Source organism: Neovison vison, chromosome 3 (assembly GCF_020171115.1).
Source record: "Neovison vison isolate M4711 chromosome 3, ASM_NN_V1, whole genome shotgun sequence".
NCBI classification, from domain to species: Eukaryota; Metazoa; Chordata; class Mammalia; order Carnivora; family Mustelidae; genus Neogale; species Neogale vison.
Genome location: NC_058093.1, coordinates 233430571 through 233455761, shown reverse-complemented (window position 1 = coordinate 233455761; position 25191 = coordinate 233430571). Strand labels below are relative to the sequence as shown.

Below are 25191 nucleotides of genomic sequence, written 5' to 3'. Positions count from 1 at the left end.
GAGCCAGGAGACCCATGGGGAGGCCACCATAGCCATCCACACATGTCGCGATGGGGGGATGAGAAGGCAGGGGAGGGGGTGAGAAGGGATGTAATTTCTGGCTATAATTTAAAAGTCGGACCTGCGGGGCTTGCTGATGGGTCACATGTAAGATGTGAGAGAGTGAGGGGCATCCGGGATAACTGAGGTTTTAGCCAGACCTGAGTGAAGGATGGCGCTGCCCGTTCCTAGGTCAGGAGTACCTGGGAGAGGAGTGGCTGTATGGAGGAGAGGAGCAGCTCAACTCTGGGGCTGTGGACTTCTGGGCAAATAGGCCTCTGCCCTTACCTCGCCAGAGCAGATGGTAGGCAAGGTCTGGTCGGGGAGGGGATCAGGCCTGCAGTTGAGCAGCCTCAGGAAAAGCTGCAAGGTAGCAGGGTCAGGGAGTTTTGTGTCCAAAAATAAAGTGATGAGGACTCTATCAAGCCCTCATTGGGAGCCAGACGCTGAACTCTTGGCCTGTGTCATTTCATTTAAGAGACACAGCTCCCCCTGAGGTTGGAACAGTTGTTAACCCATTTTATAGATGGGCATGGAAGGCTCAGAGAAGTTAAGAAACTTGCCCGAGGTCACCCAGCAAATAAGCGGCTGGCCAGTATTTAACCTCCGGGAACGTGGCTCCAGGACCCATCACTTGTTTTTCAGGGAATGTTTTTTAGGGCAAGAGCCAGTGCCTGTGAAGGCAGTGCTGGAATTTGCAGGTTCTTGCTGTCCAAAGTCGCAGGTGGGTAGGGAGGGGTCAGGATTTGGTCTAAGAATACTCCGTGGAAAGGGCAGTAGGGGCAGCTCAGGGCCAGAGATGAGAGACTTTGGTCCAAGGCAGTCTCATTGCCCCCCTTCTTATTCTGCTGATATTATAATTATTGTTATTGTCAAATTAGATTAAAGTCAGTCCCTTTGGAGAAGGGAAATTTCTGGAAGGAAAATCACCAAGAGTTTACTAGAGGTTTTTCCAAGGTGGTGAGATTTTTCAAATGATTTTATTATGGAAAATTGTAGACATCCACAGAAACAGGAAAAGATGATGAACCCCTTTGTCCTGATTACCCAATACCAACTGTTGTCAGCAGCCTGCTATTCTGGTCTCAGTTATCCAACCAACCCCCTCCACTTTTTTTCCTAGAATATTCTGAAAACCTCAGAGAGATTGTTGCACTCATAGGTGGAGGTGGTGGGATTCTGAGCGATAATTATTTTTGATTCATCTGGATTTCCTAATTTGTGTATAGAGATGTATATTTTTTGTCTGGCTTCAAAAATTGCTGAACTTTTGGGCACCTCTGTTTCCTCATCTGTAAAATGGGGCTGCTGACAGGAGTCAGGGAGCTCATCTCTGTAAGCTGCTGACACAGGCCACAGCATAGGGCCTGCTGTTTGTACTATTATTTTGAGTGAGGTATAATTTTTAAGTTGTAGATTCTGTTTTCCGGCTCTTTGCCAGAACAGGAGCTGCTCTGTTCGGAACCACCATCTCCTTGCCCTGTCAGCCTCCCCCACCTGGCAGGTACATACACATGACATGGTGAGAGCCTACATTCTCCCACTGGCTGGGAGACCCTGTGCTGGCTCCCAACTTCTCTGTTTCCACATCTGTATGTCGAGATTGTCACAGCAGCCATAGGGCTGCCCCAGAGGGCTGCTTTGCCTGAATGGAATGAACTAGTGTGAATTAAGGTGCAATACGGTGCTTGGCGTCTGGGTTGGCATCCTCTCTCCAGTCTTCGGGGATGGGCATGGGGCTGGGACAGTAATGAGGTGTGGAGCCACCAGCCAGTGGAACAAGCTTTGGCCACCGTGCAATCCAGTAGTCAGGTCAGATGGGTTCAGCCCTGCTATGAGGTTTTAGACAAGTGCCTTAACCTCCCTCGGCAGCCATATAGACAGCTCTAGCCTAGGCTGTTGAGAAAGATGCAGAGGTTGGGGCTCCAGCTGTCGGGACTCCCACACCCCTACCCTTCTTCACCCCCCTCCCACCCAGTCCCCCAAACAGTGGCCATAGCCAGGCAGGCCGGCCAGCGGGAGGGGCTTGGCATGAGGACCAGCAGATGCCAGTCTCGCTCTGCGCACAGATGTATCTGCCAGTTTCTGATGGGGAGAAGCGATCTGGGAGTCACTCACTTCATTGATAATTAAATTCAAATTAAGAGAGATTTGCATTTATCAAAAGCCTGTTTGACAAGGTGTCACTGTTCCCATCCAGCACCCGGGCAGGCGCTGGGGAGACTGGGGAGTGGGCAAGGGGAGGTGCAGCTACGTGGGGATAGGGAGGGAGTGACGGGTAGGGGCAGGGGAGTGGAAAGAACAGCAGAGAGGCTGCCTGTCAGCCCTTCATTATTACAGAGGGTCATGGCTCGGTGTAAATGGGATGAAACACTGTGTGGCCTTCATCAGACTGCTTAACCTTTCTGAACCTCGGTTCCCCACAGCAGCCCCCAGGGACTCCTTCCAAGGAGATGGACTACTACCGTTTGGCTTTGGGTTAGGCAAGGAATCCCCAACCCTGCCACCCTTCACAGCTGGAAGCAGGAAGGCCATGGATCCGTGGGGGATGTTGGTGGTGCCCCTTGCCCCACCCCTCCAACTCCCTTCGCCAGCTAGTGCTGCCAGCTGTTGTGAGCTGGCAAATAGCTGCTCCCACTGTTCCCCTTTTCAGGGAATTCTCAACCTCTCAACCTCTAAACCTGCCTGCCCGGAAGATGTCCCATCCCACCTCACTCCTGACTGATTCAGGGGACCAACAGCTTGGTTCCTTCCTTTAAGGCAGAACTGCCCTTTGGTACCATTCACCCTCCAGAGCTCCCCCTGGGATCAGGTTGAGACTCGACTCCTGCTGAGTCCAGCTATCTGCCCAACTTCTGCCCCTGCCCCCACCTGCTTCCCTCACTCCTCCAGGTTCCTTCTGAGTGCCTTCCCTCCATGAGTCACCTGCACAAGAATCCCCACCTCAGGTTCTGCTGGTAGAGCATCCAGCCTAGGACAGAACCCAATCCAGACTCAAGTCCCGTCTTCAGTACTGTGTGATCTCCTGCCAGTTTTCAGCCTCCCTGAGCTGCATGGGGCACACGGGATAAGATAGGCCCCACTTCTTTGGGTTGTTTGCTAGAAGCGGGGAGAATTGTGGGTATGACTTTCCTTCTTGCCAATTAGAGGCTCTGTTGGTGTGAGTGGTCCAAGTGTGCTTGGTAGAAGGAGAGTGGAGAGGGTTTGGGGAGAGAAAAGAGAGAGGTGTGGGGGGGGCAGGGGGGTAGATTCAAGAGACATCTAGGAAACAGAATGTTGGGGTTTTAGAAGTAGATATAGAGAGGAGAGAGGGATACTCAAGGACGACTTCTAGGGTTGGAGGGCTAGGTGGGGGATGGAGCCCCTCCTGGGATGCAGGAATCTCCTCATACCCCTGGGAGCCTTCCCAGTGAAGAGGTCAGTGCTCGTGTTGGGGAGAATAGCCTTTACTTGCTGTGTGATTCTGGGCAAGTCACTCTGGTCCTTAGTTTGCTCATCTGAACAATCATAACATCTCTCCTGCCACTGACAGTCAAAGGGTCTACACTGTGGGCTCAATAAAGTGATATTGTCATCACCACAGATATTTCTCTAAAGAAGTGAGGCAGCAAGAAACACCTAAGTCAGACTTCAGAAGAACAGCCTGTGTAGTACGTCTCTGGGCAGTTGTTAAATTCCCCTCCGTGGGAGACCCAGTGATCCAGGAAGGAGCCCCTGGACAGCAGGTTCAGGAACAGGCTTATGTTCAGAAATACTGGCTTTTGAGGTCATGGTTACCGAAATGGTTGCTGTTCAAGCTCTGCATTGGGGCAAATCTTCCTGGATGCTCAGAGGGTGCTTGTCCTATGGCAGTGGGAGTTCCTGGCTTTATCTGATCTATTTCCCCACCACGTGTCAGACCAGCCAATTGCTTCTCCTTCCTTGGGAGGCTTTGTATTGTGGCAAAGAAAACCTGATATAAGAAAATCTACTATACAAAGTGGATGAACAAAGGGATGACTGTATATGCATTACACAGGCTCATCCATTGCTTGCACAGTGCTTGACTTCCCAAGGTCATTTCAAATAAGATAAGATTTCAAAAGAAAGGTTTCCTCTAAGAAACTCCCCGTTGTGTCAAAAGCGTGGGCCCACCTTCAATCTGCCAAACTGTTGTTCGTAGTTACAGGTCCTGGATGTTAAAATCGGACACACTTGGATGGACTCTGCCTTGAATTAGCTGTGTGACCTTAGTTGTCACTTGACCTCTCTGAGCCTCCATCTTCTTATATGTAAAATGGAGCTATGAACAGAGCAGTTGGGAGGAGTGAGGTGGTCATGGGGCCAAGTCCAGAATAACTGTCAGTATTTGGCATTTCCAGGTAACTTCTCTTCTTTACATCCTATTCTGGTTCAGCTCCCCCTCCTTCACTTTGCTCCTTGCCGAAAATTTTCCATTGTTGAGATGTTCTTTGTCAACTATGCTTGCAAAAGCAGTAGAAGAGTTAGGGTGAGCTGAAAACCCAGTTAACAACTTTCCAAGCACCCATGTAGGGCTTTAGAGGGGCCAGATTTCCTGAGCAGAGGAGTGGGAACAGCCAGTCCAGGATTCTGCTGATGGGGGACAATTGTTCTGGAAGCAAGTTTCACTTTTCCATCAGTATTGTAGATTGAGCTGGCAGCAAAGAGATTTTTGGCGTTTAATTGAGGTCTTTCTTTTTTTAAACAAAGAGTTATAATACAACCTGTCAAATTGAGAACTCCTTCTTGATACAGAAAAATATATACAGAGGGTAATTTTATTCTCCTGGCCATGGTGAAGGCAGGTCTTCAGAAGTAATCACCTACCAGCTTTGGCTGGGTGTGTCCTCATCTTTCATGTTAATCGGTTTCATTTAGTTGATGTTTTCTATTTACCCACAAAGCCAGAAAAAATGCCACAGCTAAATACGGTCCCTGCGTAGGCAGGCTGAGGTGGTCTGAAGTTAGGGAACAAGGAGGGCAGGATTGGGGTGGGTTGGGTTTTTTTGTTTATTTGTTTAGGGTTTTGTTTTGTTTTGCATAATAGGAATTGCAAGGATCTGCACCCCTTGTCATACCTTGGCTGGGGCTCCAAGGCTGCGGAGATCTCTGATGTGACCTCAAAAGCTGTGTGACCTTGGGTCGTTATACCACCTCTCTGAGCGTCAGTATTCTTCTCTATAAAGTGGCATCATATCTTTTCTGATGTTCCAAGTTGGCCTCTCTTGTGGCTCAGTTTTCCCACCTAGGTACAGTGCCTGAGAAGTGAGGGAGACCAGGTGACACCTATGGGACACATTTCTCCAGTTTTATTTTATTATTATTATTTTTAATCATCTCAAGAGATGAGAGGAGACGGCATATGAAGGGAGATCTTTTTTGTTGGTCACCAAGCCTCGATTCCTCATACCCCTGGGAGCCTTCCCAGTGAAGAGGTCAGTGCTCGTGTTGGGGAGAAGAATAGCCTTTACTTGCTGTGTGATTAGAATTAAAATTATAATTAAACCTGTGGCTTAGGCACAAATTAGGGATTCAGGGACTTAGTCTAATATCCGCCCTCCCCAGCCCACTATGACACACGGTTCTGGGCAGAAGTGTCCCTCCTCTCTTCAAAGGAGGCAATTTTTTTTTCTTAAGTTGACTCCACACCCAATGTGGGGCTTGAACTCATGACCCCGAGGTCAAGAGTCTCGTGCTATACCAGCTGAGCCAGCCAGGCGCCCCACAACAGAGACAGTGTTTTGCGATTATTAAGTGAGCAGGCTCTGGACACAGATACCTGTGCCTGCCACTTGTTTGGTAACTAGGGTTACGTGTTCTCCTTTTCTATGCCTCAATTTCCCCATCTGTAAGAGAGGCATGATACCATCTCCTTGGGCTAAGTGAGATGATAATAAAAATGGTGTTTGCTGAGGACTTGTTCTCTGTCTAGCCTTTTGCTAAGCATCATCTAAGTATCGAAGCATCTATGAACAGTCCCGTGAGGTGGGTACCTACATTATCCCCATGTTTCAGGTAGGGAAAACTGAGGCTCATAGAGGTAAAGTAACGTTCCCCAAGTCACACAGCAGGTAAGTAGCAGAGTTTAAGTCTCAGCTGTGGGCAGTTTCAAAACCTGGGCTCCTGAGCCCCAAGTTATGTGACCTCCTGATAAATGTCAAGGTCGCAGCTCTGTGCCTGGTACGTAGTAAGCACCCACTAAATATCGGCTGCGGTGACCATGACAACGGTGGTAATGCTTGGGCAACCTTTGCTTGGGGGCAGGGGACAGAATGTAGGATGGGTTTCCCGGTGAGTTCTATCACGGATTCATAAATTTCCATCAGATTTCCAAATGGGAAGTCTCATGCTGAGATGAGCCACATGCAAAGTACGGCCTTCCCAACTAGAATAAAAGGGATGTATTTATATATACATGCTCACACTTTGGTATCTCAGAAGCCAGGCAGAATATTGTAAAGCAATGTACAATGGCATAAAATATCGTCCCAATTTAATCCATCTATCTAGTGTTCCATCTAATTACTATATTAGAAAAGTCTTCAGACCATGTATTGAACATTATAAATGGGAATAAAATGATTCTGGTAATGGCTTAATAAAACAGGTGAGGTAGCTCCGTCTGTCTGCCTGTATCCTTGGACCATGGCCAGATTGATTTGTCAGGGAAGAAAGAAAAAAAAAAGAAAGAAAAGAAATGGGCTTGTGTTGTTGCACTTTGGAGATTGTCTCCATTAGGGGCCTTTGATTTTATTCTTGTTTTTCCTTATGAGAAGTGGTTATCGGTTCCTTTTGTTAACAGCAAAATATGTAGAACTGATGGAAAAACTGACAGCAGCCGTTTCATATTTTATAAAGCCGCTCCCGGCTTATAATTTGCCAGTTGGGATGAATCGGGGAACTCTGAAACTCCTGGTGAATTTGCAGCTGATGGCTGCAGTCTTATCTGAGAGCGTGTGTAACCATTGGGATTTAGCTGCCCCGAGAAGCCACAGCTGGGGGAAGTAGAAGGTCAAGAAATTATACAGCAACCATTTGGAACTAAAGCTGACCAGTCAGAGGAGATCTGGGCCTTTTTTTTTTTTTTTTTGATCTGGGCCTTTTGTGCATCAAATCATTCTTTCCTCCATGGGCCTAGATAGGTGTTTGCTTTTCCAGATCTTGGAGGCTTTCTGTATAAATCAGAAAATGACTTTCCCTTCTCCCACTCTCCAAATGCTCATTGTCTTTGTACCATGAGACCCTGTTCCCTTTCCTTAAAAGCTGCCATTGCTAGTGAGACTTGACACATCCCTGCTTGAATTCGCTTCTGGCTTTGGAACTGGTGTCCAGCAACCAGTGACAGGCAGGCCACACTACCCATAGATGTGTGTCCCTCTCTACTTCTGAGATACTGTGCTGTGATGGAGAGAAAAACACCCCTCCCCCCAAGTGTTGTGCATTGTTCCAGGCCCAAACTCTAATTTCTTGCTCTGAGTAGACTAATATGCGGGTGTCGGAGGTTAAATTCCAGTGCACCAAGAAGGTGCCCATCCTTCTCTGAGGCCTAGCATTCACACCAGGCGTCATCCGCGTTGTCATGGCTACACGGGCCCAGGACCCCAGAGACAGGAGCGCAGAATTAATGGCAGTCCCGAGTAAAGGATTCCTGTCTTGGCGAGGTTGATGGATTACATTGATGTACCATTTGTCATACTGTAATTGTTCTGGCAAATGTAATACCCACTAGTATAAACATTGTACTGCTTTGCTAATAAAACCCAAAATAGGAAGAGAAAGGATGATACAGTGTTATGCTCACTTAAAGAGACAATGCCTCCTTTCCAAGTTGGAGCCCACTTCTTCTTCCAGAAACCTCAGTGCCTAATGCCTTCTCCATCGATGTGCACACATGTGCTAAGCAGCTGTCCAGCACCCGCTGTCCCAGCATGTGTAGTGTGGGGTGTGTGTGCAGACATACTCTCTTAGTTTCCCTCTGTCAGCACCTCCCATAATTTCTCTCTCTTTCTCTCTTTTTTTTTTTTAACAATTCCTCTTCTTGGGGGTTTCATCCAGTGCGGCTCAGGACTGACTGACTAGTTATTGCTCAAAACTTTGTTGAGTTTCCTTGGTGCCTGCCTGGCATCCCTAATGGAGGTGTTGGTCCAAACTGACTTGGCATTCAAGGCTCTGCTCTGTCACCGCTGTTGCTCCCGAGAGGTCTTCCCGGACCAGCCCACCTTCCCTGAGTGCACGCCTCTCAGGCCTGTGTGACCCACAGTGAACCTGCCACCGCCTGGTACCCGTACTGCCTTCTCCCTATCATCAGATCATGAGGTTCTAGAAGGACTATTCCTGTTAGTAATGCACTCAGCCACAAATAACTGGAAACTCGGCCAGTGATGCCTTAAATTTATGGGTGTATTTTTGTTGTTGTTGTTGTTGTTAGACCTTTATTTTTGGAGCAGTTTTAGGTTCACAGAAAAATTGAGCAGGAAGTACAGAGAGTTCCCATACAACCTTTGCCCCCACATATGTATAGTCCCCCACATCAGCATTCCTTGCCAGAGGGGTACATTTGTTACAGTTGATGAACCTACACTGGCATGTCATCACCCAAAATCTGTGTAGTTTCCGTCAGGGTTCAGTATTCGTGCTGTAGGTTCTGTGTATTTGGAGAAATGTACAACGGCATGTATCTACCGTTAGAATATCATATGGAGTATTTTCACTACCCTAAAAATCTTCTGTGCTCTGCCTGTTCATCCTTCCCTCCTGCTAACCCCCAGCAACCCCTGGTGTTTTTACTGTCTCCCTGGTTTTGCCTTTTCCAGAAAGCCCTAGAGTTGACATCATATAGTATGTAGCCTTTTCAGATTGGCTTCTTTCACTTAATAATATGTCATTAAGGTTCCTCCATGTCTTTTTTTTTTTTTTTTTAAAGATTTTATTTATTTATTTGTCAGAGGGAGAGGGAGAGAAAGCGAGCGAGCACAGGCAGACAAAGAGGCAGGCAGAGGCAGAGGGAGAAGCAGGCTCCCTGCCGAGCAAGGAGCCCAATGTGGGACTCGATCCCAGGACCCTGGGATCATGACCTGAGCCGAAGGCAGCTGCTTAACCAACTGAGCCACCCAGGCGTCCCTCCTCCATGTCTTTTTACATGGCTTCATGGCTCATTTCTTTTTAGCACTGAATAATACTCCATTGTCTGGGTACACCACAGTTTATCCACTTACCAACCAAAGGACATCTTGAGTGTTTGTTTTTCTCAAATGACAAAGTTCACAGGTAGGTGACCCTCTGTCTTTCCATTATGCCATAATGGCCTCCATCTTCATAGCTGCAAGATGGCAGCTTCTCCTTCCGGTCTCATGTTTGCAGGCCAGGAAGGAAAAGAAGGGAAGGCCAAAGGTTTTCTTCCAGTGAGGATTTTGCCTTTTAGGTCAGGAAGTGAAGCCCCCTTCGGGGACATCTAATCTTCATCTCATTGTCCAGGACTCTCACTGGTCACTCATAGCTACACAGAAGGCTGGGAAACCAATCCTTGTAGCTTTCCATCCTCTGGTAGAAGGTGGTATAATGGTTGAATTATGTCCTCCTCAAAATTCACAGTTTGAAGTCCTAGCCCCCAGTACCTCAGAATGTGGCTCTATTTGGAGATAGGTAATTACCTTGACCTTAAAAGGTAGTCAAGTTAAAATAAGATCATTGGGGTGAGCCCTAATCCAGTATGAATGGTGTCCTTATAAGAAGAGGCAGTTCGGATGAGATGTACATGTACAGAAGAAAGACCATGTGAAGACACAGGACAGACAACCATCTACAAGCCAAGAAGAGAGGCCTCGGAAAAAGCCAACCCTGCCAACACCTCGATCTAAAACTTCTGTCCTCCAGAATTGTGAGAAAAGAATTTTCTGTTATTTAAAGCTACCCAGTCTGTGGTACTTTTGTTGTGGCAGCCCTAGCAAACAAATGCAGATGATAAAGGAGAAAGAGATTGGAATAGCTTTTGGGGAGCCAATGTATTGTCCTTGCCACAGGTGGGTTTTCTAGTTATCCTGTTTTACAGAAGAGTAAAGAGAGTCAGGGTCAGTGACAAGCCTGGGGCTACAGTCGCAGTCCAGTGTAATGGTCAGAGTTTCGACAGAGACCCCTGGGTTTGAATCCCAGCTCCACCACTCACACTTCTGTGCAGCTGTGATTGAATTGCTTCATTCCCCTGAGCCTCAGTTTCCTCCTCTGTAAAATGGAGGTGACAATAGCTCTGATCTCCCAGAGCTGATATGAGAGTTATAAATGAGAGGAATTATTGGGGAATTATATAGAGTGCCCAGGGTGTAACACCGTTTCGTAGGTGCTCACAGAGCTGAAATTGGAACCCAGATCTGTCTGATTCCCAGGCCTGGCATTCTGCTCTCCTGGGAGGGTAGCCAGGTCAGAGCAGCACAGAAATGGCTGGGATTTCTGTCCCCATGATCCATTCTCACTGTCTCTGTTCCCACAGCCCAAAGGGCATCCACTGTGCACTGTCCGCCCAGGGAAGCCCCCTCTTCCCTGGCACCCCTGCATGTGGAGTGAGGGGCTGAGCAGAAGCCTGGGGCCCTCTCACTCTCCCAGCTCCAGGATCCAGCTCTTGGAGGTTGGAGGCCCCGATGGTGAGATCACATGGAGCCAGGTTGGATAACAGACTCTGGTATTGAGAGGAGACCATATGAAAGTGGATGGTGTGCCCCCTCGGAGCTGAGTGCCTACAAGGCTGTCGTTGGGGGTCACCTGGCAGAGGAGGAGGAAGGCACAGCTGCTGGCCTATAGCAGACCCTGAGATCCTATAGCCAAATGTGGAAAAGACCCAGGTAGACATGTCCTGGAAGGTGATGTATCCATGAGGGCTCGGTAAGTGAGAACTTTTGGGTGGTCCAGATCCCCGGACACATGGTCAAGGCCCATGGTCCTTGGCCTGTCCCTGAAAATACTTCCTCTAATACAGTGGTGCCGCTGTGGTGGAAAACAGTATGGCAGCCCCCCCAAAACACTCAGAATTACCATGAAGTCCAGCAATTCCCCTTCTGGGCATATCCCCAAAAGAATTAGAAACAAGAACTTGAACAGATATTTCTATATCCATGTTCACAGCAGCATTAATTATAATAGCCAAAAGATAGAAGCAAGCCAAGTGCCCATCGCCAGATGAGTGGATAAACAAATATGGTCTAGTCATACAATGGAGTATTATTTAGCCTTCAGAAGGAAGGCAGTTGTTCAGCTTGGTCATGATTCCAGGGTCCTGGGATCGAGAGCCACATTGGGCTCTCTGCTCAGCAGGGAGTCTGTCTCTCCCTTTGCCCGTCCTCTACCCCTTCTCATGTCTTCTTCTTCTCTCTCTCTCTCTCTCTCCCTCATAAAAATAAATTAATTAGTTTTAAGAAAAGGAAGGCAGTTGTGACCTGTGCTGTTATATGGAGGAATCTTCAGGACGTTAAGCTAAGTGAATAAGCCAGTCAGAAAAAGACAGATACTATATGATTCTGCTGTATCATACTATGTGACTGACGCCCAGAGGAGTCAAGTTCATAGAGATAGACAGTAGAATGGTGGCTGCCAGGGGCTGGGGAGTTAGTGTTTTATGCGTACTGATTTTCACTTGCAAGATGAAAAAGTCCTCGAAGTAGATGGTGGTGATGGGTCCCCAACTAATCCTGTTCAATCGTACACTTAAAAATAGTTGAAAATGGTAACTTTTATGTTAAGTATATTTTACCACAATAAAAATACTGCTTTTGTTACTGCTGCTACTACTGGTAATACCAGTGATAATAAATGATGCTGCACTGCATACTTGACACAAATTATCACATGGGATCCTCCCAATAACCCTAAGTGGACACCGTTAATAAGTAGTTAAGGACACGAACAGTACTGAGGCTCAGAGAGGTTAATACATTTGTCCAAGGTCACACCGCTAGCAAATGGCTGAACTGGGCTTGGGACACATGTCTGTGTATGCAAAATGCAGTCTTTCAACCATACCACCCTAGTCTGCCCCAGATTTTGATTAAAGCAGGGCTGAACTTGACACTATTGACATTTTGGGTTGGATAATTCTGTGTTGTGGGGGGGAGAGCATCCTAAGCATTGTTGCATGTGTAGCAGCCTTCCTGGGCTTCTTCCACTAGATGCCAATAGCACATACTTTCCACCCGCCAAAGTGAGATGGCCGAAAAGGTCTCTAGACATTACCAAATATCCCCAAGGGGGCAAAATCACCCCCAGTTAGACCCACTGGCTTAACAGGCAGTTAAGAGAATATCAGACAGTTGCTGTCGCTGGCAGCCCAGAGAATATCAGACAGTTGCTGTCGCTGTCACCAAGGTAGATTCACTGGCCTATAAGTGACTGCTTGCTCTCAAGCTCATGAGAACCCACATTTTAAAGCCATATCAATGGATGGAAATCAGCACGTTCACAAAAGGTCACTGGGGTGGGTAGGGGGCACAAATGCTTTCTTCCCTATGGAAAAGATTTTTTCACAGGAGAGTCCGCACTGCCTAGACCCCCACATGCTCAAAATGTCCAGACAGCTTGAACATCCCTTTTGGCATGAAGCTGGGCCCGCCCTTACATGTAGCTTCAACAGTGCTCATTTGTAAAATGGCTCAAGTTAGCAAAAAAATGTCCGTGCAGGTATGTGTATGTAGATGGTCTACACACATAGTGGCATTGTAGCTTTTCAATTAAAGATACTGGGACACTTTGCAGGATGAATAAAGAAAGTGGTAGAATAGGATCCCATTTGGGGGAAAAATTCTACTTATGAATGTACCTGTTAGTTCATGTGTAATGAAAAGCCCAGAAGGGTAGACGCCAGAGTTTTCCAGTAGTTTTGTTCACATCTGTATCCCCAGTGCCCTGGCATACGGTAGGTACTAAATCATTCTCAATAACTGAGTCGGGTTTGAAAGACTGGGCTGTCAAACTTTCTTCTTTGTGTGCTTCTCTGTCATTTGAATTTTTTTAAGATTTTATTTATTTATTTGACAGAGAGAGATCACAAGTAGGCAGAGAGGCAGGCAGAGAGAGTGAGAGGGAAGCAGGCTCCCTGCTGAGCAGAGGGCCCCATGCAGGACTCGATCCCAGGACCCTGAGATCATGACCTGAGCTGAAGGCAGCAGCTTAACCCACTGAGCCACCCAGGCACCCAGTCATTCGAATTTTTTAATAATGAGCATATATTAATTTTGTGGCTAAAGGGGGAAAAAACTTCCCCCTGAGTCCCCACAGAAAGGAAATTAAAAAAAAAAAAAAAGATGCCTTGAATTTGCTTAGCTCTTCTCTTCCTTCTACAGAGCTCAGAACTCACGCACCCATCTTGCCTGAGCCGGGGAAAGAAGCAAGGGTTGTGCTTTATGGTCCTTGTTCAGTCATGCATTGATAACATTGGACTCCCAAAGAAAGTTGCTTCTTTATATTTATTTCTCTCACTTTGGTTTTTCCCCTGGGCATTTGAAGTGGAGTGGGGGAGATCAACAGGCAGTGGGCATGGACAGGAAGGCAGTCAGAGAGGGGGTTGGGCCCTGGAAGGTTCAATCTTGCTGCTATCCTAGGCGAGAGGTAGAGGGCTGGACCAGGTGACCCCTTCGTAGAGAGGGAGCGTCTATTGCGGTCACTTCCTTTCTCCTTGCCTGTGAGAGTCCTTCCAGAGCTGCCCAGGCACTGGGAGAAGCTTGGGGACATGTGGAAGTCGGAGAAGAAAAACAGGAACTAGATTTTGGGGGAAACAAGTTTCAGGACCACAAAGAAGACGGGCATGTCATCTTTTTTTGCAGTGATACAAGAGGGAGAAGAAACACACCCCCACCCCCAGCCTCCCGATCTCTGAATATTCCGAAGGCCTTTGAGTTTCTCCAATAGCATCTCAGATGTTTCTTAAAGTTTACAACTGACCCGATTCGTAGAAGAAGATAAACACCCTTCCTATGTTTGGAGTCATATGTAATTTTTATCTCTTGACCTTTAAATGTAAGCAGCAGTAAAATGAAGAACTATTGCCGTCATTTAACACTCTGGCTGTACTAACTGGTTCCTGCCTGAGAACCGTGGTTTTAAATTGGCTAATGCAGAATACTTGCAGAGCTAATAATAATTCAGATTACTCCTGTCAGCTATTCCGGTTTCATGGGTAATTTAGTAGTTGAATAAATTTTTAAAAAAATTCATTCGTTACCATGCACTGTTATGAATCAGTAGATGGTTTACCATTGGCAGCAGTAACTGTAAGAAGATTTAAATTGCTACTGAAAAGGATTTGAGTGAAGGTAATGTTTTATAATGTTCTAAGCCATATGCACTACTTTCAGGCCTCATCAGTTTTACATTGATTCCTAGTGAAGTGTTTAATTGCATCATGAATGCAATATAATTCAGTTCTTTCTGCTAATATGGTATATATCTCAAAGTGATATACAGCACTGACAGGGAGAATTCGCAGTTGCGTCCGGATTTGGGAGGGCAGTGAGAATTGGGCGCCTACTGGATGCATGAAGAGCAGGAGGCGGAGGGGGAGGCTGTAGCCTGGTGCCATCTTGCTGAGACTGTGGGGGGGGGCTGTCATAAGTGTGCGCGGGGAGGGGTGGGCGTGCTGTCGCCAGCCCTCAGTGCTGACGGCCAGCCAGAGAGGGGCTCGGTGCTGTAGGCCTTCCCTGGGAGAGCGGGGAGATCTCTTGGCTGGCCGAGAAGTCACAGAAGTCTGACCAGGCCCTCTCCCACCATCCGATGCTCATGGATTTCGCCTGGCCATTTTCTTGGCCATTTCTAAGTGGTTATCAAGAACTGGGCTTTCTGTTGCCATCTGTTTAGTTTTTCATGGAATATTTATTGAGCACCTAGAGAAATGCAGTGGAGGAGTGGGCAGCGGATGGCTCTTAGAGCTGGGGGCAAAACCCACCTGTGCTTTTTATTCTCTGCAGCCCATGAAGCAGCTCAGGGTATAGGGATATTCTTGCTGGCGTAGGCCCCTGAGTTCTGTTTTAAGAGGCAACTCTGCCTGCTGTCCTTCCAGGTAGAGGGATGCAGTCTTCCAGATTGCAGTGTGTGAAAGCAAAGTTCCTTCTTTCTGGAATTTGTTCATTTATTCACTGACTCATTCATTCAGTGAACTCATCCAGCCAGGTACTGTTCTAGCTTCTGGGGGTGTAGGGGTGGACAGATATGCCTGCCCTCATGACGCTTCTATTCTAGTAGGGTCAGACGGACCATAAGCAGGTATATAATTAAGAATACCAATTAGTCTCAGATAGTGTTGATGACAGGATCCACTTGATACCTTGGTTCTGGATTTTTTTTTTTTTTAAAGTATGTCCCAGTGGATCCATTTGCCTAGGCGACCACAACAAAGTACCACAGACTGGCTGGCTTCAACAACAGAAATTTATTTTCTTGCAGTTCTGGAGGTTGAGCTCAAGGTGTCAGCAGCATTGGGTTCTTCTGAGGGCTCTCTCCTTGGCTTGCAGATGGCCATCTTCATGTTCACCAGGCAGTTCTCCCTCTCTGCATGTCTATGTCCAGATTTCCCCTTTTTTATAAGGACAGCCGTCATAGTGGACTAGGGACCTCATTTTAACGTGCTTATCTCTGTAAAGACCGTATCTCCAAATATCCAGATAAGGTCCCATTCTGAGGTAATGACCCTTAGGACTCTAAAGTGGGAATTTTGGAAGACACAATTCAGTCCATAACACCCTGTGTAGAGAGAGCACCCGTGTGTGTGTGTGTGTGTGTGTGTGTGTGAGAGAGAGAGAGAGAGAGAGAGAGAGACTGTGGCAGGGTGGATGGAGGCTCTCAGTGAAGGGAACAAGGAAACAGTGCTAACTGCGCTCTAATCAGAAGGCTCTTTCTGTCAACCCCTATGAATGATGTGAAAGTCAGACTTGCTTGTCACGTCAATTCCTTCTCCAGCAGGACCTTAAAATCAGAGTTCATGCATTTTCAGATATCTGATTGCTGTGCAGCCACAAAGCAGAAGCCCAGGGCCTGGGGCTCCCCCCTCAGCCTGGCGCCTCGATGTAATCAGAGCCTCCTTTTTATCCCCACTCTCGAGGAAGGCCAGCCGGGCCACCTTTTTGATCATCATAACCTTGACGCAGAAGAATAATTTATCCATGCCCCCAGACGAGGAAATTGCAAAATATTATTTATGAAGGTGAGCCGACACGTCGTAATTCTGGCCCTGCGTTTCTGGATGTGGCTGGCCAGGATGGGGAAACGTGGGTGATGTTTGATAATAAAATGGGACCGGGTACCCATGAGATGGAGTTGTGGGAAGAACAAGGAGTGTGACATCCCACAAGAGAGATTTCAGGGAATGAGAGTTGTCCCAGAAGCTGCCCCAAACTGCCCTTCCCCGGACTCCCAGGTCAGAAGTGGGAGGAGAGAAGTTTCCAGGGTATAGAGAGGCTGGTGTGAGAGGGGCTACTGAACAGTACTTCGGGCAGAGGAAGGTATGCGGGTCTTCTGAGGATTGTTGCCTTGGTTTTGGGAGCTTGGGAGGTTTGTAGTAAAGTGGTCATGAACTCTGGCTTTGGATCAGGCCAGCCTTGAGTTTGAGTCCTGGCTCTGAAACTTCCTCTGTAATTTGTGACATTGAGCAGGTTAGGTCACTTTTCTGAACCTCGGTTTGCTCATCTGTACAAAAGGATTAATAGTAAATCAATGTGCAGTGTTAACTGTCTCTTCAGTGGGCCTGACTCTTTACCTAGAAGCAGTTAAGTTGCGTGACTAAGAGCGCAGCTCTGGAGCCAGATAGCCTGGCCTGGCGTCCCAGCTCTTAGGCCTTAGACCAGTCACTTCATCTCTTTGAACCTCCATTTTCCTCATCTGTCAAATGGGCATAAAAAAGATGCAATTTCATACGGTCCTCTTGAGCCTTGAATGAATGAATGGAAGGAAAGCATTTAACAGTGCCTGTCTCACAGTAAATGCTCAGGAAATGTTGGCCATTAATATAAGTTCCTAGGACACAGTTCTTGGCAGTCTTCCTTCTGAGAAGCTGTTCCCAACCTTGACTCGGATTTAGAGGCAGGCTGTCTCCCATCTGCCAATGCTGTCCTGTCGAACAACATGCTTAATTTAAAAATCTAAATGGATTTGCATTCCTTATGATTTGAAAAATTCTTCGGAGCATTGAGAAGTGCCCTATAAGGGGGCAGAATATGTATTCTCCGGGGAACTACCCTGGCTTCTGTCCGCTGCAGGGGAGATGGCAGACCCCAGTAGACCCCGGAATCGCTGACTGCCCAGCTCACAAACTGGAAGTAGCAAGTCCTAAAAGCACTACGACTCTCAGGCATCAGCCGTGGAAAGTTCAGCCCAGTAAATGTTTTGCAGCCTCTCAACAATTTGGGGTTCTACCGAATTAGCGTTTGATATTGAATTAGTATTCATTTTCTCTAATATGATATAAAAGTATAATCACATTAGTGACTTTTATAGCATATTAGATTATACATTTGGAACACATCCCCGCCTGAAGCAGCTTTAGGGGAAAAAAAAAAAAACACAAAAACCCGCCAACAACAATAACCAGCAAACCGTCTTCCACCCTGGCTCACAAGCCTGGGCTTTTCCAGCTGGGCTGCAGCAACCTGCATAGGAAATTCTCTACTCTCTGCCTCCTGGTCCCTATAGAGAAAGAATTTTCATTCCACTGCCCTGATTTGTGAAGCATTGAATTTAAGACCTTAATAGTCGTTCCAAATGAATGTTTCTTTAATCCCGGGGCAGAAACACGGTCTGTGGTTGAGATGTAATTAATAGCACTAATTACTCTTCTCTCCCTCCATCCACTTTTCCTCCTGCCAGCATCCCTGTTCCCCAAGAAACCTGGCAGAATCATCAGAAATGTTCACCTTTTGTTCCAGAATGTCCCTGGAAAACCAGAGGGAAACCAGAGCTCACCCCAATCATGACTCCCTCTCTTGGATTGTTTTTCCTCTGCCTCCCATAGTTCCTTTAGTTCTGGGACTCCCGGGCCTTCCAGAAGTTTAGATTTTCTAAAACCTGTTTCGAGCCATCAGGGTGACTCAACGTTTTGTGAAGGTCATGTTCTAAGGAGGTCTTTCCTGAGCATCTTTCTCTGCAGTGCAGCCTCATTAATGCATTGGTCCCAACACAGATGATGAAGTTCCTCACAGATTCAGCAGGGTACCTGTCATCAGACACCCAACCTAAGGCATCCCGTCAATAGGCCTATTGGACCAAAAGCTTAGCCTCACCAAACCTTTTCCACTGCAAAGAATAAAGCATTAAATTTTTCTGTACATATAATGAAAGCAAGTAAGCTGGTCAAAAGGGTTATTTTAAATGATTTATTTATTTATTTATACATTACCTCATTCCCAGATAACTGGAGGTGGGTTGACTTGCTCAGATAAGCTTTGAATGTAGGTAGCATCTTGCATGCAAACTTTTGACAGTTCAGCAGTAGCTTTCTGGAATGTCACAGTGAGAAGGATTCTTGGACCACATTCTGGATTCAGTCTGTAAACATTTGATGTGTGCCAGGCACTGCTGAAGGCACAAGGCCACTGCTTCAAACTGGACAGCTAAAATCCCTCCTCAAAATGAATTCACATTCCAGTTAGGAGAAGCTGATCGTCGGTACCGATAAGGCCAGGTCATGCAGGGCTTGAGCACAAGAGAGAGTTGGCATCCTATTCTAATTGCAATGGGAAGCCTTTGGAGGATTCTCAGTAGGGAAGTGCCAGTATCTGGTTTGTGTTTAAAAATCAAAGCTTTTTTTTTTATAGTCACTCTGGGAACAGGAACAGAGGGAGAAGCTAGAAGACCAGGTTCAAGGTGTTTTTAGGCATCTGAGCAAGGAATGGTGGAGGATGGAGCATAGGCAACAATTGATTTGACTTGAGCTCTACTGTAGAGATAGATCCATCTGACCCGATTCATCAGCGGCTGGATTGCAGGGTAGGAGTGGGCAATCCATTAGTAATGTCTGCCACTGGCCTACGAGGTGACAGTGGCCAATTGAATGCTACGTATTTTCCATTTCTACCCTATAAATCAGTTTTAGCTGGTCAAGAGAGTTGGAGAGGATGAAAGGGTCACTCAGGGATAGTAATTTGTGGCTTTAGTAACAGCTAACAACTAACACATGTTCCAGGAGGTGCATTTGAAGGGGAGTATTCATTGGCTGTCCATGCAGACACTGGGGTGGGGGGACTGCCACATTGTCTCAGCCTGAGATTGTCCAGGGATCGGTAAGCAAATGGGACCTTCAGAAGTCAGATCCATCTGTCCTGTGCAAAGGACCAATATGATTCCACAGAGACACAATCAGGGAGGTTCAAAGAAAAGAGGCAGACATCAGTGGAACAGGTTAATAGGAAAACAGTTTTTAATTATCTCGGGCGAAAACAGGATCACAGGCTTTTCCTTCTTCTCTCCACCCTACAAATAGGAAGGTCTCAGCAGTCTTGATCGGGGGCAGGGAGATTAATAGCAAATGACCAACTGGAAGCTCCCCCCCTTTTTTTCCTTCTTTTTCTTCTCCTCCTCCCCCTCCCTCCCTTTCCTCTCCCCCTACTCACCCTTCTCCCCCACCTCCTCCTTCTTCTTCTATAAACCTCTGTCTTCTCTAAGATGAGACACTTGGAGAAAGTCAGTCGTCATGTGATTGGGCAGGGTAAAAAGTTAGCTTGGGATTGGGCAGTGAACTGGACTTTGGGAGGCAAAAGCCATTTTAAAAGCTTGGGACACCCACATGAGAATGTGGCAAGACTGAGTTCTGGGGGACCCGTGAATCTCATTGCAAAATATTTTTAAATCTTTCAGGATAAGGGAAATTCTTGAGATAACGATATTGAACAGGGCTCTACGTGTAATGTGTAACTTTCTATTTAAAAGAAATGGTATAAGGACAGACTTTGTGGTTATACACCAGTCTCTTCAGCATCCATTCCTGCAAGGAGTTGAGGAAAAACTGTCAAACTGCAATCCCTGTCTTTGTGGTCTCGGTGCACAGCTGGCCCTGTGGCTTCGGGAACATCCAGCCCTAGACAAACTTAATTTCCTTCACTGGCGCACAGGCCAGGAAGATAGAGGGCACAGGAAATGGGACCCATGTGAGGCCTCTACCCCAGCCGCTTCCCCTCAGGTCTGGGGAGAGCCCTGCAGACCCCCAGCTCTCAAACCCAGCTGGTGTTTGGACCCCTCACTCCTGCCCAAAAAGATGTCGACAGCACCCACCTGGAACCCAGCCTGGCCTTTCCAGCTGGGATGCTGGGCCAGCTTGGAGAACCACTAGAGAGTATCCTATTTTAAAAGATTAATTTTCAAAGATACATTTTTCTATAAGCAGCATACATGTAATCTTTTAAACTGAGAAATTAAAGATAAGCCTAGAATGAATGGTAAGTGTCCTGAACTTCTAACCCCCTTTTGGTTACTCCACATTTATTTGTTTTTTCCAAGACACTTTAACCCATAGACAAGCATGCAAGTGCAGCCCCCTTACTAAAACAGAAAAGAGATGAAAAAAGTTCCTACTGTGTGCTGGGTACTGAGAATACAGCAACGAACAAAAGAAAAATGGTCTGTCATGGCATGAACAGTGTAGAAGAGGGCTGGGGGACCAATAAGAAGCATGTAAACAAACAGGATAAAAAAATCACAAATTGCGATCCTGCAAAGCAAATCAGGAATGTGCGGTGATAGAGCAGCACGGCAAGGAGGTTCCTAACCAGATTATGAAATATAAGGCGTCTGCCATGGGAAGAAGCATGGGGGCCTGGGTAGTGTGGGATGTGTCTGGGTGCGTGTGTTTTTATCTCTGTGTCAGGGCGTGTGCTTCTTGACCTCTGTGAATATCTGCATGTCTGGGTTTGTGTGTATGTGTGCGCATGTGCACGTGTGTGCGGCTTGGATAGGGCTGCCGCAGGATAGAGGGCTTATGTGACCAGAGCCTTTGGGGGTTGGAGGTGCAGGAGGAGAGCTAGGCTACACCCAGCTGTACAGGCCTCCTTAGCCACACAGGAGGTCTGGGCTTTTGACTTAGTGCCCACAGAGCTGATGGAAGGGTACAAAGAGAAGTCATGCCATCTGACAGTGTTATTGGGGATACCTCTGAAACAGCATTATGGGGGCAAGCAGGTGGCCAGGAGGAGGCTCGGTGGGGGTGAAGAACGGTTGGGGCTTCACAAAAAGTGGAGCTAACGGGGCTCACGGGTGGGTGATTTAATGTGGCAGAATGGAGTGAATGGAAATGCTTCCCAGGCTCCTGGCCTGAACATCTGGAATGGATGTGCCACCTTTTCTTGAGATGGGAAAGACACTGGAAGAAAGAGTGGGGAGCTCTGCAGGGGGTGTGCCATTGGGATGAGGTGAGAAACCTAGGCGGGGCCCTTAGAGGACCCGACTCTGTCCAGGGACAGGGCAGACCACCTGTCCCTGGCTCTGGGGCGCCGTGCAGAGCATCCTGCCCGTTATCTCTGCACAGCCCTAGGGGCACTGATGCAGGAAACCCATTAGAAGGATGTCTGCTCTGGGGACCTAGCCCCAAACCTCAGTAGCTGGGCGCTGTGTGAAGCTGGGTTATTTGCAGGGCTGTCTTCCCCAGGGGCTGGGACAGTCTTTCTAGAGGCCAGTTGGTGTTACCTTTAGCTCAGAAAGTAAAGATACACTGCATTGCTAAGATGATCATCTCTTGGGTGCCTTGGTTGAAGGTAATCTTTAAAGGCTAAAGCTGATCCTTTTCATAAGTGTGATGACTGGGTGTTCACACTATTGTGTGACATGTGCCCCCCTCAGACGTCATTACAACCTCAGCAATTACCCATCTGATAGTTTAAAAAAAGGGGGGGGGCGCCTGGGTGGCTCAGTGGGTTAAGCCGCTGCCTTCGGCTCAGGTCATGATCCCAGGATCCTGGGATTGAGTCCCGCTGAGCAGAGAGCCTGCTTCCTCCTCTCTCTCTCTCTCTGCCTGCCTCTCTGCCTACTTGTGATCTCTCTCTGTCAAAAAAAAAAAAAAAACAAAAACAAAAAAAAAAAAACTAAAGCTGCTGAGTTTTTTACTGTGTCAGTCCTAACCACCCATAAACTGAGTTAATCCTCACAATAACTGCAAGAGGCAAGTTCTGCACTGACTCCCATTATACAGATCAGGAAGCTGAGGTTCAGCAAAGCAGTGGTTGCGCAGCAGTGTGGTATAGACAGGATTTGAAACTAAGCCAGTCTGGCTGCAAAGCCTATTCTCTTCACTTTCATATGCTGTGCCAAACGCTTGCTCTAAAATGTCTCTTAAAGTCACATGTACCCTTCAAGGGGGCAGGGATGACCATCACACCCATTTTACTGAGGCTCAGAGAGAGGAAACACCTAGCTCATGGTCACAGAGCTGTTAAGTGGCAACATCAGAATTTGAATCCAAGACTAAGAAGCTGTGAACTTTCTTTTGGACATGGGACATGCTTCTGAACACCAGCTCCTGCCTCCCTCTACTGGCAGTGAGGGTCCCCCTATCCCCCCAGCCCAAAGTGTCCCAATGACCCACTGAGGGCAAGAGACAAGACTCGATCTTTGGGGTTGCCCTGGCAACTTCCTAAGCAGGGCTTTACAAATTAATGAGAAAAAGCAAAAGTTCATGGGCTCTTCAGAATTCTGTGGTGGGACTTGCTGAGATCCCATCTCAAAAGAGGTAGGTTTATCTCTGGAGTTCTGCCTGGGGCCCTCAGTGGGCAAGGGCTGGCGTTCATGTTGGACTCAAGTAGCACTAAAGCTGCAACTTCTGGGACATGAAGTCTCAGCCAGCTCATGGGGTTTGGGGCCCCTCTGCCCACTGGAAGACCCCAGTGGTTCATTGGGACAGTTGTGTCCGTCAGAGCATTGATGGGGCAGCACCAAACAGCTCGCGAACAGTGTGTGCTCTGTGTGGGATTCACCGTTTGCTTTAGCATTTAGACTTTAGAAAATACATGTTCATGTATGTGTGTGTTTCTTGAACCAGTGGTTGGAAAATCACACCCTGATTTAGAAAAACCTATCTACTGAAGCTTCCGGAAGACCCTTATTTGATTAGCAGAGCTGTTAAGGCTATGGGATTTGGGGTCATGCTGCTGAATCCAAAACCCAGCTCTCCTGCTTGCTGGCTGACTAACCTTGAGCTTGACTGCTCTTACCCTCTTCAGGTTTTTAGTTTCTCCACCTCAGTGCATTGTTTTAAGAGACAAACAAGTGCCTCGAAGTGTATCTGGTATATGCTGTGTACTCAGTTTGTGTTAGCTAAGTGTTATTGTTGTCACTATTGCCATCTAAAACAGGTTTTTCTGGAAATGGGCAAAGAGTAAACATTTATGCTTTATGGACCACATGGTTTCTGTTCCAACTACTCCTCTCTGCCATTGTAACAGGAAAGCAGCCGTGGACAGTATGTACATGCTTGGGTGTGGATGTGTTCCAACAAAACTTTCCTGTGACTTATATATGAACATGACAGGGAGCAAAGTCCTCTTTCCTCTGGGAGAATGTGACTCTGGGGCTGCCAGCAGCTATGTTCCCCAAATTACTGGGGAAGCCAGCCATGGTAAGGGAAACGGAGGACAGAGGGAAGCAGAGCCAAGAGAGAGAAATCAAACTCTGCCAGTCTTGTTTGAGCTGTTGGATCTAGTCATGCCTGAAGCTGCTCTTGCATTGTTCAGATATGTAAGCAACAGTTTCCCCTTTGTGTTTAATCTACTTTGAGTTGGGATTCTGCTGTTTACAACCAAGAGTCCTGAATTATATAAGCCTTCTCCCTGTTCATGCCTCTCTGTCCCAGTCAGGTAATAACTACTTAACTTGCCTGCCAGTATTATCAAGTTCATGATACTACCCAAGAGTATCCTTTAGTCCCAAGTATATAACTTTCTTTTCTGGGGTTGGGCTGGGGTGAGGTGTTAAATCGTTTCATTTGCAGATATGTGACTTCATTTCCATGAATCTTGGTCCTCCCCTGTAAAATGAAGTTAATCACTGGACCGACTGCTTAGGGTGGGTTAAAAGGGTTAATATTTATAAAGTGCTTGGAACAGTCCCTTGCACATGCTAAGTACTACCTATGTGTCTGCTGTTCTTACTACCTGGAAACTGAGCCCATAGCCTTTAGGCATTTTCCTGACAAGTGAAGGAGACTATCAGGCAGGTGTTGGGTCTTTCCATATTCCCAGCACCTGCGCATGCCCAGTATTGGGTAGGAGCTCGGTATTTGTTGAAGAGGAGTTAGTACAAGACGGGGCCTGTCACAGAGAGTGACCATGAGAGACCCATGTGGATTGGGGCAAACTCCGAGGTGTTTGCAATTAGGAGTCAAGCTATAATTGCTTCAGGGGTTTATAAGACCTTGAGTCACAGAGGAGTGTTGGGGGCCCACAAGCAATTAAGCAGTTTGAGTGTTTGGGATTTAGACTGTAGTTACCTGAAGGGTGGTCCAGCATGGACTGGTGACATTCCCATACCCGAAGGCCTATTTAGAAATGCAGGGACTCAGACCCACACTGGACCTCTGGAGTCAGAATCTCTGCTTGGGTGATTCTTGTACCCATGAAAATCTGAGAAGTGGAGACGACAGGCAGATGCTGCAGACATGACCCCTGTGTCTTGAGGGACTGTTGGTGGAGGTGAGGATGTGGGAGATGTGGGCCTGTCATCTCAGTCATTAGGAAGCATGCTGGCCTCCACCCTTTGGCACAGTGGGTGGTCACACATGCCCAGACACACCACTTTTCCAGTAAGTGGAATCTGACATTGCCACACAATGGTTGAAAAGACTGCCACCATGAGAAGGGTGCCCAGCTTCACTTAGTAAAACTAAAATGAAAAAAAAAAGCGGTATTTTGTGTTTCCCTGTCCCTCTCTCCCTCAGTCCCTTCTTCATAGGCTTGCTAACTCTGTGCAAACATTAATAGCAAATCAGTGGTATGTAGCTGGCAATATCATATATGATATGATTTCTTTTTCCTGATCCTCTTTTATCAACTGAAATTCTGAGGAAATGTAGATGACTTTTTTTTTTAAACGATTTTATTTATTTATTTGACAGAGAGAGAGAGCGCGCGCACACACGCACAAGTAAGCAGAGAGGCAGGCAGAGAGAGAGGGAGAATCAGGCTCTCCACTGAGCAGGGAGCCCAGTGT

General features: G+C 47.1%; 1 protein-coding gene and 1 pseudogene across 2 annotated transcripts in view; both read left to right on the top strand.

Moving 5' to 3' along the window:
• The window catches only part of CUX2 (cut like homeobox 2), a 258612-nt gene that overhangs the window by 87589 nt on the left and 145832 nt on the right, over positions 1–25191 (top strand). The window lies entirely within an intron of this gene.
• LOC122903913 lies at positions 21770–21866 on the top strand (annotated as a pseudogene).